The following is a 12,485-nucleotide window of genomic DNA, read 5'->3' on the forward strand; positions in this document are numbered from 1 at the left end:
CAAGTCTAGACGTGTGTAGAGGCAAGCATGGAGACAGCTACCAGTTTAGGCCTTATACTGTATATATGTATATAGTTACTAGTAGTTAATAAACACTTACTGTTAAACTATACAAAACTCAGAACTTCTTTGTGAGACCTACTGAACTACACACATCATTTCACAACACGGTGACAGCTATCAGAAAAACCCAGAGCCTCACAGAAGCTAGAGATGAAATTTAAAGCCTGGATGATTGAAAAAGCAGCATTCTGACCTGGCCAAATGTACCAGAAGCAAGGGTGCAGGAGGAGAGGCTGCTCCAGGTCAGGATTGGAGACAGGGGGGCAGAAATAAAGCTCCACACTGCAGCTGAAGATTCCATTCAATCCCATGGGGATCCAGCTTCAATGCCCAGAGAATACAGAGTCGGAAGACCTAGCAGGGCGAGTTAAAAACAAAATATTGGGTTCTTGGACAAAATAAGTTTAAAAATGCTTTTAAGCCAGCAACAGTCAGGATTGCCATTTTAAAAAGCACCGCAAACAACCCCGGGTTCTTAGTTGGTGCTTGACTACGTGGCAGCCGAGCTCGCTGCAAATTAAAAGAAATTAAATTAAATTTTAAAAATTGACATTTTAAACCCCAGCAAAAGCCAGAGATCAATGGTTTCTCAATCCTCAGATAGTGCAGGGAAGACCCAGAATGGTCAATCCAGAGAGTCACAAAAATCACAAATACAACTAATGTGGGAGCCCACTAGAACCAACTAGCATGGGGAACCTCATTAAGAAGAGGCATACTGCAGCACCATCTTGGATTTCCTTACAGCATTCAAAACTATACACACTTTTAATTTAAAATTACCACAGTTCAAAAATCATCCTTACCAGACCCAATTTGGACTCATCCAAGGCCCAGGCCAGTCACAAAATTGGGGACTTTGGAGAAAGGGATTCCTTAGATACATGATTCCTTCAGGCCTAGACAAAAAGACAAAAACTGAACAGGTTAACACACTTCTTAATTTGGTATGTCCAATAGTCAATGATATAATAAGTAGACAAGGAATCAATGAATCCTCAGCAAAATTTGACAAAGTTTTACAATCATTTGACACATATTTTAATTTGAGCAGTAACAAGATCTTTGAAAGAGCAAAGTTGAACAAACATATCCAACGTCAACAGAACCTGTTGGCTTGTTCATTAATGAGTTGTACAGAATGGCTGAAGGTTGTGACTACAGAGACCTGAAATCAGAGATAATCAGGGGCAGAATTGTTGTCAGAGTAGCGGATGATGCGTTCTCAGACATGTTTCAAGCTAAGGAATATCTGACCCTTGAAAAGACCATTCAAATTGTCAAGATACTAAAATCCATTTTCAACACAAATCCATCTTAAGGAGTGAAAGCAAGCCATGGTACAGAGCAACCCCCGCTGTCCAGCTAGTAAGACAACAGAGGAGCAGGGAAACAATGCCCTAATTGACCACTAAAGAGTAGGCCGCTGTGCCAGTGAAGTGGAGCCAAGCAACACCACAGGCGTGATCAATGCCCAACAGTCTCAGCATGGTGTTTCAGTTGCGATTACATTGGGCACTCCGGAAAGTTCTGCAAAGCTAACACAACCAGATGCACAGATGATCCCAAGGTGGTTCACGAGGTCGTGGTAACACACCAAGAGGAAAGACAATCATGCTTCTTAGGTGAAGTCAAAGATCAGGATTTTCATTCGGGAACAGGGGCATCTCTGTTAATGGTCATTTCACAAACTTTAAATTGGACACGGGAGCCAATGTTGGGGTTCTCTCAGACAAGGAACCTTGGCTGACAGATCTCTGGCTATGAATGACAGACACACCACTCTGTGGGCCCAGAGGAGTTTGACCTCTGGTTATAGGCATGATTCTGGAACTATTAAGGTATGGTGGCAAACAAATCTTTGAAGTCATGTATGTCATCCATAACCAGTCTTTTTCTCTTCTGAGCAGAGAGGCTTGTGTTGCCCTGAACCTTCTTAAAATGGCAAAAGACATCAAAACAACCTCTGTCGTCAATTACACAGAACTGCAAGTTCCCAAGTGCCCCAACAGAAAAGAAACTCTCGACCAGGACTTCAGCTCTGAATTGTCTTCACTCTTTGCAGTGCTGGTTTGTCCATTTCCTTTGCAGGTGCCAGAAACCCCTTGTTGGTCAGGCCAGCCAACCACTCAGATGGTTCCCACAATGCCTTGAGTAGAAGACATCCAAGAGATAAACCAGCAGCAAGAAGAACCTCCAATGGTTGCTGTCACACTACCTGTAAACACCACAACATAGATACTGCAACCTCCGGCCATACAACTGATAGCCAGACGATGCTGGAACAGAGAAGCAGCCATCAACCAACCGCAACACGCCTCAGTGAGGCAAGGAAGCAAATCAATGAGACTGTTGTTGCACAGAAAGCGAAACTGCAAAGTGAGCCCATTGATAAGTCATGCCCACACATTAGGAAGAGACATCTTCTATCAAAACATACATCATGGCAAAACGCACTTAGGAAGAAAAACAGAATAAGCACTATAGGCAAGCTCCAAGTTTGCTCTCCCCATAAGGAACAGGATAAACCAATGACCATCAATAACACCAGATGGGGAGTTGAGAAGGAGTGGTTCAATTCCAAAGAATGAAAATAAGAGAATTAAGTTCAAAGTACCAAACGCCCGACCGACCACATCAAAATCAACCTCCTGTTCATCAAGGTGTACCCTGTGCAACAGAGTCTACCACTCCTTCCACTGCTGTAAAGACAAGACCTGGAAGGATTATAAAGCCTCCAGACCACATGAACCGGTGATCACAGAGAATTTAGGGGGGAGAAGGGATAGTAGAAATAATGTAAATATGTTGAGCAAATGGAAATGCATTGTAAATAAGTTGGATAAAGACTTGGTGGGGGTGTGGTATAAGGGTCTGGCATGGAAAGGGTTACCTTGGGACTGGGTACAGTAATGTCCACTGTGATGTAAAGAAACACACGCCTTGAATCCAGAGGGCAATCTTGTACTGGACAAAGGCCTATGTAGAGGCAAGCGTTGGGACAGCACCTGGCATAGACCTCTTACTCTAAGTGAGGCAGGTAGAGGGATCCTGTGTTCAGGAACAGAGGAGCCTCAGTTCTTGACCTTGTCCAACAGGCACGAGGTACTTGCTCCCTGTATGAATGAGGAACAGAACTGTAAGTAGGATGAGCCAGCTGACCACGGCACCGTGGCACAGGAGGCCATTCAAGAGGGGGGGCAAAAAGACAAGTGGCAGTTGTAGGGAATTCTATAATTAGGGGAATTGATAGCATCCTTTGTAAGCAGGATCGAGAGTCCCACATGGTATGTTGCCTGCCCGGTGCCAAGGTGAGGGACATCTCTGACCGGCTTGAAATGATATTGGAGAGGGAGGGGGAGGAGGATCCAGTTGTTGTGGTCCACATCCGGACAAATAACATAGGTAAGACTAGGAAAGAGAACCTGTTTAGGGATTACCAGGAACTAGGAACTAAATTAAAGAACAGGTCCTTAAGGGTTATAATCTCTGGATTACTACCCGAGCCACGTGCAAATTGGCATAGGGATGCGAGAATAAGGGAAGTGAACACGTGGCTAAAGGAGTGGTGCAGGAAAGAGGGGTTCCATCTTGTGGGGCACTGGCATCAGTATTGAAACAGGAGGGATCTGTACCATTGGGACGGTCTCCAACTGAACCGTTCTGGGACCAATGTTCTAGTGAAAAGGGTAAATAGGTGGTCAACAGGACTTTAAACTAGAAAGTTGGGGGGAGGGAAGGGTAAAACTCCAAAAGGTATGACTAATGGGAAACAAAGCAGCAGGTTAATTTGTTGGGGGGTGGATTCAACTTCATGGAAAATGATGAAAAAACTGAAAAGAAAGGAGAGCCGAGGAGAGGCTATTAAATTCTCCAGAACACAAAATAGGACACAGTGTTTGGAAAGGGCTAAGAATCTAACTTCAAGCACATCAGATAAAGGGACGACAATGAGAAAGGGGGCGGGAAATACAGGACTGAAGGTTTTGTATCTGAATGCATGCAGTATACGAAATAAGGTAAGTGAGCTTGTGGCGCAGATTGAAATTGGCAGGTATGATGTGGTGGGCATCATGGAGACATGTCTGCAAGGGGATCAGGACTGGGAGCTAAATATCCAAGGATATACATCCTATCGAAAAGATAGGCAGGTTGGCAGAGAGGGTGGGGTGACTTTGTTAGTAAGAAAAGAAATTAAATCGATAGCAAGAAATGACATAGGGTCAGATGATGTAGAACCTGTGTGGGTAGAGTTGAGGAACCGCAAAGGTTAAAAAACCATAATGGGTGTTATGTAGGCCTCCAAACAGTAGTCAGGATGTGGGGCACTAGGTACACCAGGAGCTAGAAAAGGCATGTAAGAAAGGCAAGGTTACAGTGATCTTGGGGGATTTCAATATGCAGGTAGACTGGGAAAATCAAATTGGTAGTGAATTCCAAGAAAAGGAATTTGTGGAATATCTACAAGATGGCTTTTTGGAGCAGCTTGTGGTGGAGCCCACTAGGGAACAGGCAATTCTCGATTTAGTGACATATAATGAGGCAGATTTGATAAGGAAGCTTAAGGTGAAGGAACCTTTAGGAGGAAGTGACCAAAACATGATAGAATTTACCCTGCAATTTGAGAGGAAAAAGCTGGAATGAGATGTAAGGGTATTACAGTTGAATAAAGGCAACTACAGAGACATGAGGGAGGAGCTGGCCAGAATTGACTGGGAGATGAGCCTAGCAGGAAAGACAGTGGAACAGCAATGGCAGGTGTTTCTGGGAGTAATTTGGGAGACACAGCAAAAATTCATCCCTAGGAAGAAGAAGCATACTAAAGGGAGGATGAGGCTGACAAGGGAAGTCACGGACAGCATAAAAGCTAAAGAGAAAGCATACAATGCGGTGAAGAGCAGTGGGAAACCAGGGGATTGGGAAGCCTACAAAGACCAACAGAGGACAACTAAAAAAGAAATATGGAGGGAGAAGATTAAATATTAGTGTAAACTAGCCAGTAATATAAAAGAAGATTGTAAGAGTTTTTTTTAGATATATAAAGGGTAAGAGAGAGGCAAAAGTGGACATTGGGCTACTGGAAAATGACGCTGGAGAAGTAGTAGTGGTGAACAAAGAAATGGGTGGAGGAACTGAATAGGTACTTTGCGTCAGTCTTTACAGTGGAAGACATGAGTAACATCCCCAAAGTTCAAGAGAGTCGGAGGGGGAGAGGTGAGTATGGTGGCCATTACCAAGGAGAAGGTGCTAGGAAAACTGAAAGGTCTGAAGGTGGATAAATCTCCTGGACCGGATGGATTACACCCCAGAGTTCTGAAGGAGATAGCTGAAGAGATAGTAGAGGCGTTAGTGGTGACCTTACAGGAATCACTCGAGTCAGGGAGGGTCCCAGAGGACTGGAAAATCACTAACGTTACCCCTCTGTTTAAGAAGGGAGTGAGGCAAAATTTGGGAAATTACACGCCGATTAGTCTGACCTCGGTCGTTGGTAAGTTTTTAGAGTCTGTTATTAAGTATTTCAGAATACTTGGAAGGGCATGGTAAAATAAGGCAAAGTAATCAAGGAGGTCATGCCTGACAAATCTGTTAGAATTCTTTGAGGAGGTAACAAGTAGGTTAGACAAAGGAGAGCCAATGGATGTTATCTACTTGGACTTCCAGAAGGCCTTTGACAAGGTGCTGCACAGGAGGCTGCTCAGTAAGATAAGAGCCCATGATGTTACAGGCAAGGTACTAGCATGGATAGAAGATTGGCTGTCTGGCAGGATGCAGAGAGTGGGGATAAGGGGGTCCTTCTCAGGATGGCGGCCGGTGACTAATGGAGTTCCACAGGGGTCAGTGTTGTGACCACAACTTTTCACTTTATACATTAATGATCTAGAGGAAGGAACTGAGGGCATCCTGGCTAAGTTTGCAGATGATACAAAGAAAGGTGGAGGGACAGATAATATTGAGGAGGTGGGGAGGCTGCAAAAGGATTTGGACAGGTTAGGAGAATGGGCAAAGAAGTGGCAGATGGAACACAATGTGGGGAAGTGTGAGTCATGCACTTTTGTAGGAAGAATAGAGGCATAGACTATTTTCTGAATGGGGAGAGAATTCAGAAATCTGGAGTGCAAAGGGACTTGGGAATCCGAGTCCAGGACTCTCTTAAGGTTAACTTGCAGGTTGAGTTGGTAGTTAGGAAGGCAAATGCAATGTTGGCATTTATTTCGAGAGGACTAGAATATAAAAGCAGGGATGTGTTGCTGAGGCTTTATAATGCTCTGGTCAGGCCACATTTAGAATATCGTGAGCAATTTTGGGCCCCGTATCTTAGGAAGGACGTTCTGGCCCTGGAAAGGGTCCAGAGGAGGTTCACGAGAATGATCCCAGGAATGAAAGGCTTAACATATGAGGAACGTTTGAGGACTCTGGGTCTATACTCGATGGAGTTTAGAAGGATGAGGGGGGATCTGATTGAAACTTACAGAATACTGAAAGGCCTGGATAGAGTGGACGTGGGGAAGATGTTTCCATTAGTAGGAGAGACTAGGACCCAAGGGCACAGCCTCAGAGCAAAGGGAAGACCTTTTAGAACAGAAATGAGGAGAAACTTCTTTAGCCAGAGAGTGGTGAATCTATGGAATTCATTGCCACAGAAGGCTGTGGAGGCCAGGTCATTGAGTGTATTTAAGACCGAGATAGATAGGTTCTTGATTGGTAAGGGGATCAAAGGTTACGGGGAGAAGGTGGGAGAATGGGGTTGAGAAACTTATCAGCCATGATTGAATGGCAGAGCAGACTCGATGGGCCGAATGGCCTAATTTCTGCTCCTATATCTTATGGTCTTATGGTATGTATATAGTTACTAGTATTCAATAAATACTTACTGTTAAACTATACAAGACTCAGAACATCTTTGTGAGACCAAACTACACAAGTCTTACAACTGGAAACTGTTCAGCCTTTTCTCCTGCCTAGCATATGTTGTTCAGGTCTCGCCACTGTAGAAGAGTGCTCTGAGGACACAGGCTTGGTAGACTCGCGGTTTGGTGTTCTCAGTCAGGTTGCTGTTGTTCCAAACGCTCTTACTCAGCTTGGACGTAACAGCCACAGCTTTTGTGATGCATATGGTGATTTCAGCATCAAGTGGCAGATTGCTGATGATTGTAGAGCCTAGGTATGTGAAGTTATCAACAACCTCTATGTCACATTTTCAATGGTGATAGATGGTGATATGGCAACATCTGAACCATGATATTTGTCTTCCTGATGTTGAAGGTCATTCCAAACTCTTTACAGGTGTAAGATAGTCTGTCCTCTTGCCTTTGAAGATGTTCCTCGGTATGGAATGTTAATGTAGCATCGTCCGCATAGAGCCACTCTCTGATAAGGGCTTGGTGTACCTTTGTCTTAGGTCTTAGGCAGGCTAGGTTGAACAGCTTTCTGCCAGTGCTACTTTGTAAGTGGGCACTCTCTGTAGGTGACCTGAAAGCAAATGTCAGAACACCAATCTGTTTAACCCTAATGCAGTTCTCAAAGGGTTCTGATGTTGCCCTGTCATAGCTGACTTTCCCATCACGTTGTCATAAAAACAGAACACATTAAGCAGCTTCAGCGGTCAGCCAATTTTCTCTAGGAGCTTTAATAGACTGCCTCTACTCACATGGTCGAATGCCTTGGCAAGATCGATGAAGGCAATATATAGTGGTCTCCTTTGATCACAGCATTTCTCTTGCAGTTGTTGAACTTAGAAGATCATGTCAATTGTAGATCCTCCAGTTCTGAAACCATGCTGGGATTCAGAGTGGATGCATTCAGGCAGGATCTGCAGTCTGACAAGGAGAACACCGGCAAAAACTTTTCCCATGACGGTCAGCAGGGAGATGCCTCAATAGTTGTTGTGATCACTGAACAAAGAACAAAGAACAAAGTACAGCACAGGAACAGGCCCTTCGGCCCTCCAAGCCTGCGCCGATCATATTGCCCGTCAACTAAAACATTTTGCACTTCCAGGGTCCATATCCCTCTATTCCCATCATATTCATGTATTTGTCAAGCTGCCCCTTAAACACCAATATCATACCTGCTTCCACCACCTCCTCTGGCAGCAAATTCCAGACCCTCACTACCCTCTGCATAAAAAACTTGCCCCGCACATCTCCTCTACAGTTTTCTCCTCTCACCTTACATCTATGTCACCAGCTAATTGACTCGTCCACCCTAGGAAAAGCTTCTGAATATCTACTCTGTCCACTCATAATTTTGTAAACTTCTATCAAGTCGCCCCTCAATCTCCATCGCTCTAGTGAGAACAAGCCGAGTTTCTCCAACCTTTCTTCATAGCTAATAACCTCCAAACCAGGCAGCATCCTGGTAAACCTCCTCTGCACCCTGTCCAACGCCTCCATATCCTTCTGGTAATGTGGCAACCAGAATTGCACACAACAACTTGGTTAGGTGTGGCCTAACCAAGGTTCTATACAGCTGCAGCATGACTTCCCAGCTTTTATACCCCTGCCAATGAAGGCAAGCATGCCATATGCCTTCCTGACTACCTTATCCATCTGCGTTGCCACTTTCAGTGACCTGTGGACCTATACACCAAATTGCCTCTGCCTGTCGATGCACTTAACTGCCATTTACTGTATAATTCCTGCCTGTATTAGACCTTCCAAAATGCATTACCTCGCATGTGTCCAGATTAAACTCCATCTGCCATTTCTCCGCCCAAGTCTCCAACTGATCTATATCCTGTTGTATCCTTTCACAATCCTCTTCACTATCTGCAACTCCTCCAACCTTAGTGTCGTCTGCAAACTTACTAATTAGTAAGTTACATTTTCCTCCAAATCATTTATGTATACTACAAACAGCAAAGGTCCCAGCACTGATCCCTGCGGAACTCCACTAGTCACAGCTCTCCATTCAGAAAAGCACCCTTCCTCTGTTTTCTATGACCAAGTCAATTCTGTATCCATCTTGCCAGCTCACCTCTGATCCCGTGCGACTTTACCTTCTGTACCAGTCTGCCATGAGGGACCTTATGAAAGGCCTTACTGAAATCCACGTATATAACATCCACTGCCCTTTCATCGTCGATCATCTTTGTCACTTCCTCGAAGAACTCAGTCAAGATAGTGAGACACGACCTCCCCTTCACAAAACCACGCTGCCTCTCACTAATACGTCCATTTGCTTCCAAATGGTACTAAATCCTGTCATGAATAATCTTCTCCAATAACTTCCCTACCACTGACGTAAGGCTCACCGGCCTGTAATTTCCTGGATTATCCTTGCTACCGTTCTTAAACAATGGAACAACATTGGCCATTCTCCAGTCCTCTGGGACCTCACCCGTAGCAAGCGAGGATACAAAGATTTCTGTCAAGGCCCCAGCAATCTCCTCCTTTGCTTCCCTCAGTACTCTGGGGTAGATCCCATCTGGCCCTGGGGACTTATCCACCTTAATATTCTTCAAGACACCTAACACCTCCTCTTTTTTGATCTCAACATGATCCAGGCTATCTACACACTCTTCCCTAGACAAATTGACTGCTAAGTCCTTCTCTTTGGTGAATACTGATGAGAAATATTAATTTAGTATCTCTCCCATTTCTCCCATGGCTCTACACACAGATTCCCACCTCTGTCCCTGAATGAGCCTACCCTTTCCCTGGCTACCCTCTTGCTTTTTACACATGTATAAAAGGCCTTGGGATTTTCCTTAATCCTGGTTGCTTATGACTTTTCATGACCCCTTTTAGCCCTCCTGACTCCTTGCTTATGTTTCTTCCTGCTTTCTTTATATTCTCCACAGGCTTCATCTGTTCCCAGCCTTCTAGCCCTTATGAATGTTTCCCTTTTCTTTTTGACTAATCTCACAATATCCTTTGTTATCCAAGGTTCCTGAAACTTGCCATGCTTATCCTTCAACCCAGCAGGAACATGCCAGTCCTGAATTCTTATCAACTGACGTTTGAAAGCCCCCCACGTCAATTGTTGATTTGCCCTCAAACATCCGCCTCCAGTCTAGATTCCTCAGTTCCTGCCTAATATTGTTATAATTAGCCTTCCCCCAATTAAGCACCTTAACCTGAGGACTCCTGTTATCCTTATCCACCAGTACCTTGAAACTTACTGAATTATAGTCACTTTTCCCAAAATGTTCCCCTACAGAAACTTCGACCACCTGGCTGGGTTCATTCCCTATTACCAGGTCCAGTATTGCGCCTTCCCTAGTTGGACTATCTACATATTGTCTCAGGAAGCCCTCCTGGATGCACCTTACAAATTCTGCACCATCCAAACCCCTAGCACTAAGTGATTCCCAGTCAATATAGGGAAAGTTAAAATCAACCACTACAACAACCCTATTGCTTTTACATCTTTCCAAAATCTGCCTACATCACTGTTCCTCAATCTCCCGCCGGCAATTGGGAGGCCTCTAGTAAACCCCCAACATTGTGGCTGCACCCTTCCTATTCCAGAGCTCTACCCATATTGCCTCGCTGCAACAGCCCACCGAGGTGTCCTCCTGTCATACAGTTGTGAGATTCTCCTTAACCAGCAGTGCAACTCCCCCACCTCTTCTACATCCTGCTCTAACCTGCCTGAAACATCTAAATCCTGGAACATTTATCTGCCAATCCTGTCCATCCTTCAACCAAGTCTTTATAATAGCAATTACTAATCCAAGCTCTAAGCTCATCAGCCTTACCTGTTATACTTCTTGCATTGAAACAAATGCATTTCAGACCCCCAGTCTCACTGTGTTCAGTAATTTCTCCCTGCCTGCCCTTCCTCTTAGCCCTATTGGCCATATTCACTAGTCCCCAGTCATTTATTTCACCTGCTGACCTATTGCTCTGGTTCCCACCCCCCTGCCATACTAGTTTAAACTCTCCCGAGTAACACTAGCAAACCTCACAGCCAGGATATTGGTGCCCCTCCAGCTTAGATGCAACCTGTCCTTCTTGTCCAGGTCCCACCTGCCCCAGAAGAGATCCCAATGATCTAGATATCGGAAATCCTCCCTCCTACACCATCTGTTCAGCCATGTGTTTAGCTGCACTATCTTCCTATTTCTAACCTCATTGGCATGTGGCACAGGGAGTAATCCTGAGATTACAACCCTAGAGGTCCTGGTTTTTAACTTTCTGCCTTAGTCCCTGAACTCCCACTCTTCCTGCCTATGTTGTTAGTACCAATGTGTACCATGACCTCTGGCTGTTCTCCCTCCCCCTTCAGAATGTCCCATACCCGATCAGAGGCATCCTGGACCCTGGCACTAGGGAGGCAACATACCATCCTGGCGTCTCTTTCACGATCACAGAAGCGCCTATCTGAGCCCCTGACTATAGAGTCCCCTATGACAATTGCTTTTCTGCGCTTTGACCGCCCCCCCCACCCCCCACTGCTGAACAACAGAGCCAGCTGTGGTGCCACTGCTCTGGCTACTGCTGTTGTTTTCCCCTGATAGGCCATCCCCCCCCCAACAGTATCCAAAATGATATACCTGTTAGAGAGGGGGACAGCCACAGGGGATTTCTGCTCTGACTGCCTGCCCCTTCTAGCGGTCACCATCTATCTGTCTGTACCTTGGGTGTGACCACGTCTCCAAAACTCCTGTCAATAACGCTTTCCGCCACCTGAATGCTCCTAAGTGCATCCAACTGCTGCTCCAACCGATCCATGTGGTCTGTGAGGAGCTGCAATTGGGTACAGTTCTTGTAGATGTAGTTGTCCGGGACACTTGAAGCGTCACAGATTTCCCACATCTCACAGGTGAAGCATTTCACCCCAGCAACTGCCATTTCTAGAACTATTTAATCAATTAATTTAAATCTAATAACTGCCTATTAACTCCTTATTAACTATATGTTCCCTAGGGCTAGACTTCTATTATAAATGCTAAATTCTAAGAACAGTAATCCCCTGCTTCTCGTCTAGTTACCCTCTACTTATTAATTAAGTGATTAATTTATTTGGTTTAATTAGTTTAACAATGTTTTAGTTTCAAATTCAGTGTAGATTCCCTACCAGCCAATCAGGTCACAGATTTACCGTGACACTACTTTCAATTTTTTTTTAAGACCCGAGGCCCCCCCTCTGACTCTGCTCCCTGGAACTAGGCCACGAATCCCCAAGGTAAGGTTTTATACTCACCGCTCTGGAACTCCGCCCTCCGACTCTGCTCTCTGGAACTAGGCTGCGAATCCCTGAGGTAAGGTTTTATACTCACCATTCTGGAACTCCACTTTCCGATTCTGCTCCCTGGAACTAGGCCGCGAATCCCCGAGGTAAGGTTTTTATACTCACCGCTCTGGAACTCCGCCCTCCGACTCTGCTCCCTGGAGGTCGCCCTTTTTCTTGTACAGCCAAAGAAGGACTTTGGAAGAAAACAGAAAATGCTAGAAAAGCTCAGCAGGTCTGGTAGG

The 12,485-nt window shown here is 45.0% G+C and overlaps 1 long non-coding RNA gene across 1 annotated transcript; it reads right to left on the bottom strand.

Annotated features, from left to right (window-relative positions):
• Window positions 1-279: 279 nt before the first annotated feature.
• On the bottom strand, window positions 280-7,827 carry LOC121277871. The gene is made up of 3 exons (XR_005942992.1): window positions 7,712-7,827; window positions 870-962; window positions 280-417 (listed from the first exon to the last, which is right to left on the bottom strand). It is a non-coding gene; the product is annotated as an uncharacterized LOC121277871 (long non-coding RNA).
• Window positions 7,828-12,485: the final 4,658 nt, after the last annotated feature.

This window comes from Carcharodon carcharias, chromosome 5 (assembly GCF_017639515.1).
Source record: "Carcharodon carcharias isolate sCarCar2 chromosome 5, sCarCar2.pri, whole genome shotgun sequence".
Classification (NCBI taxonomy): Eukaryota; Metazoa; Chordata; class Chondrichthyes; order Lamniformes; family Lamnidae; genus Carcharodon; species Carcharodon carcharias.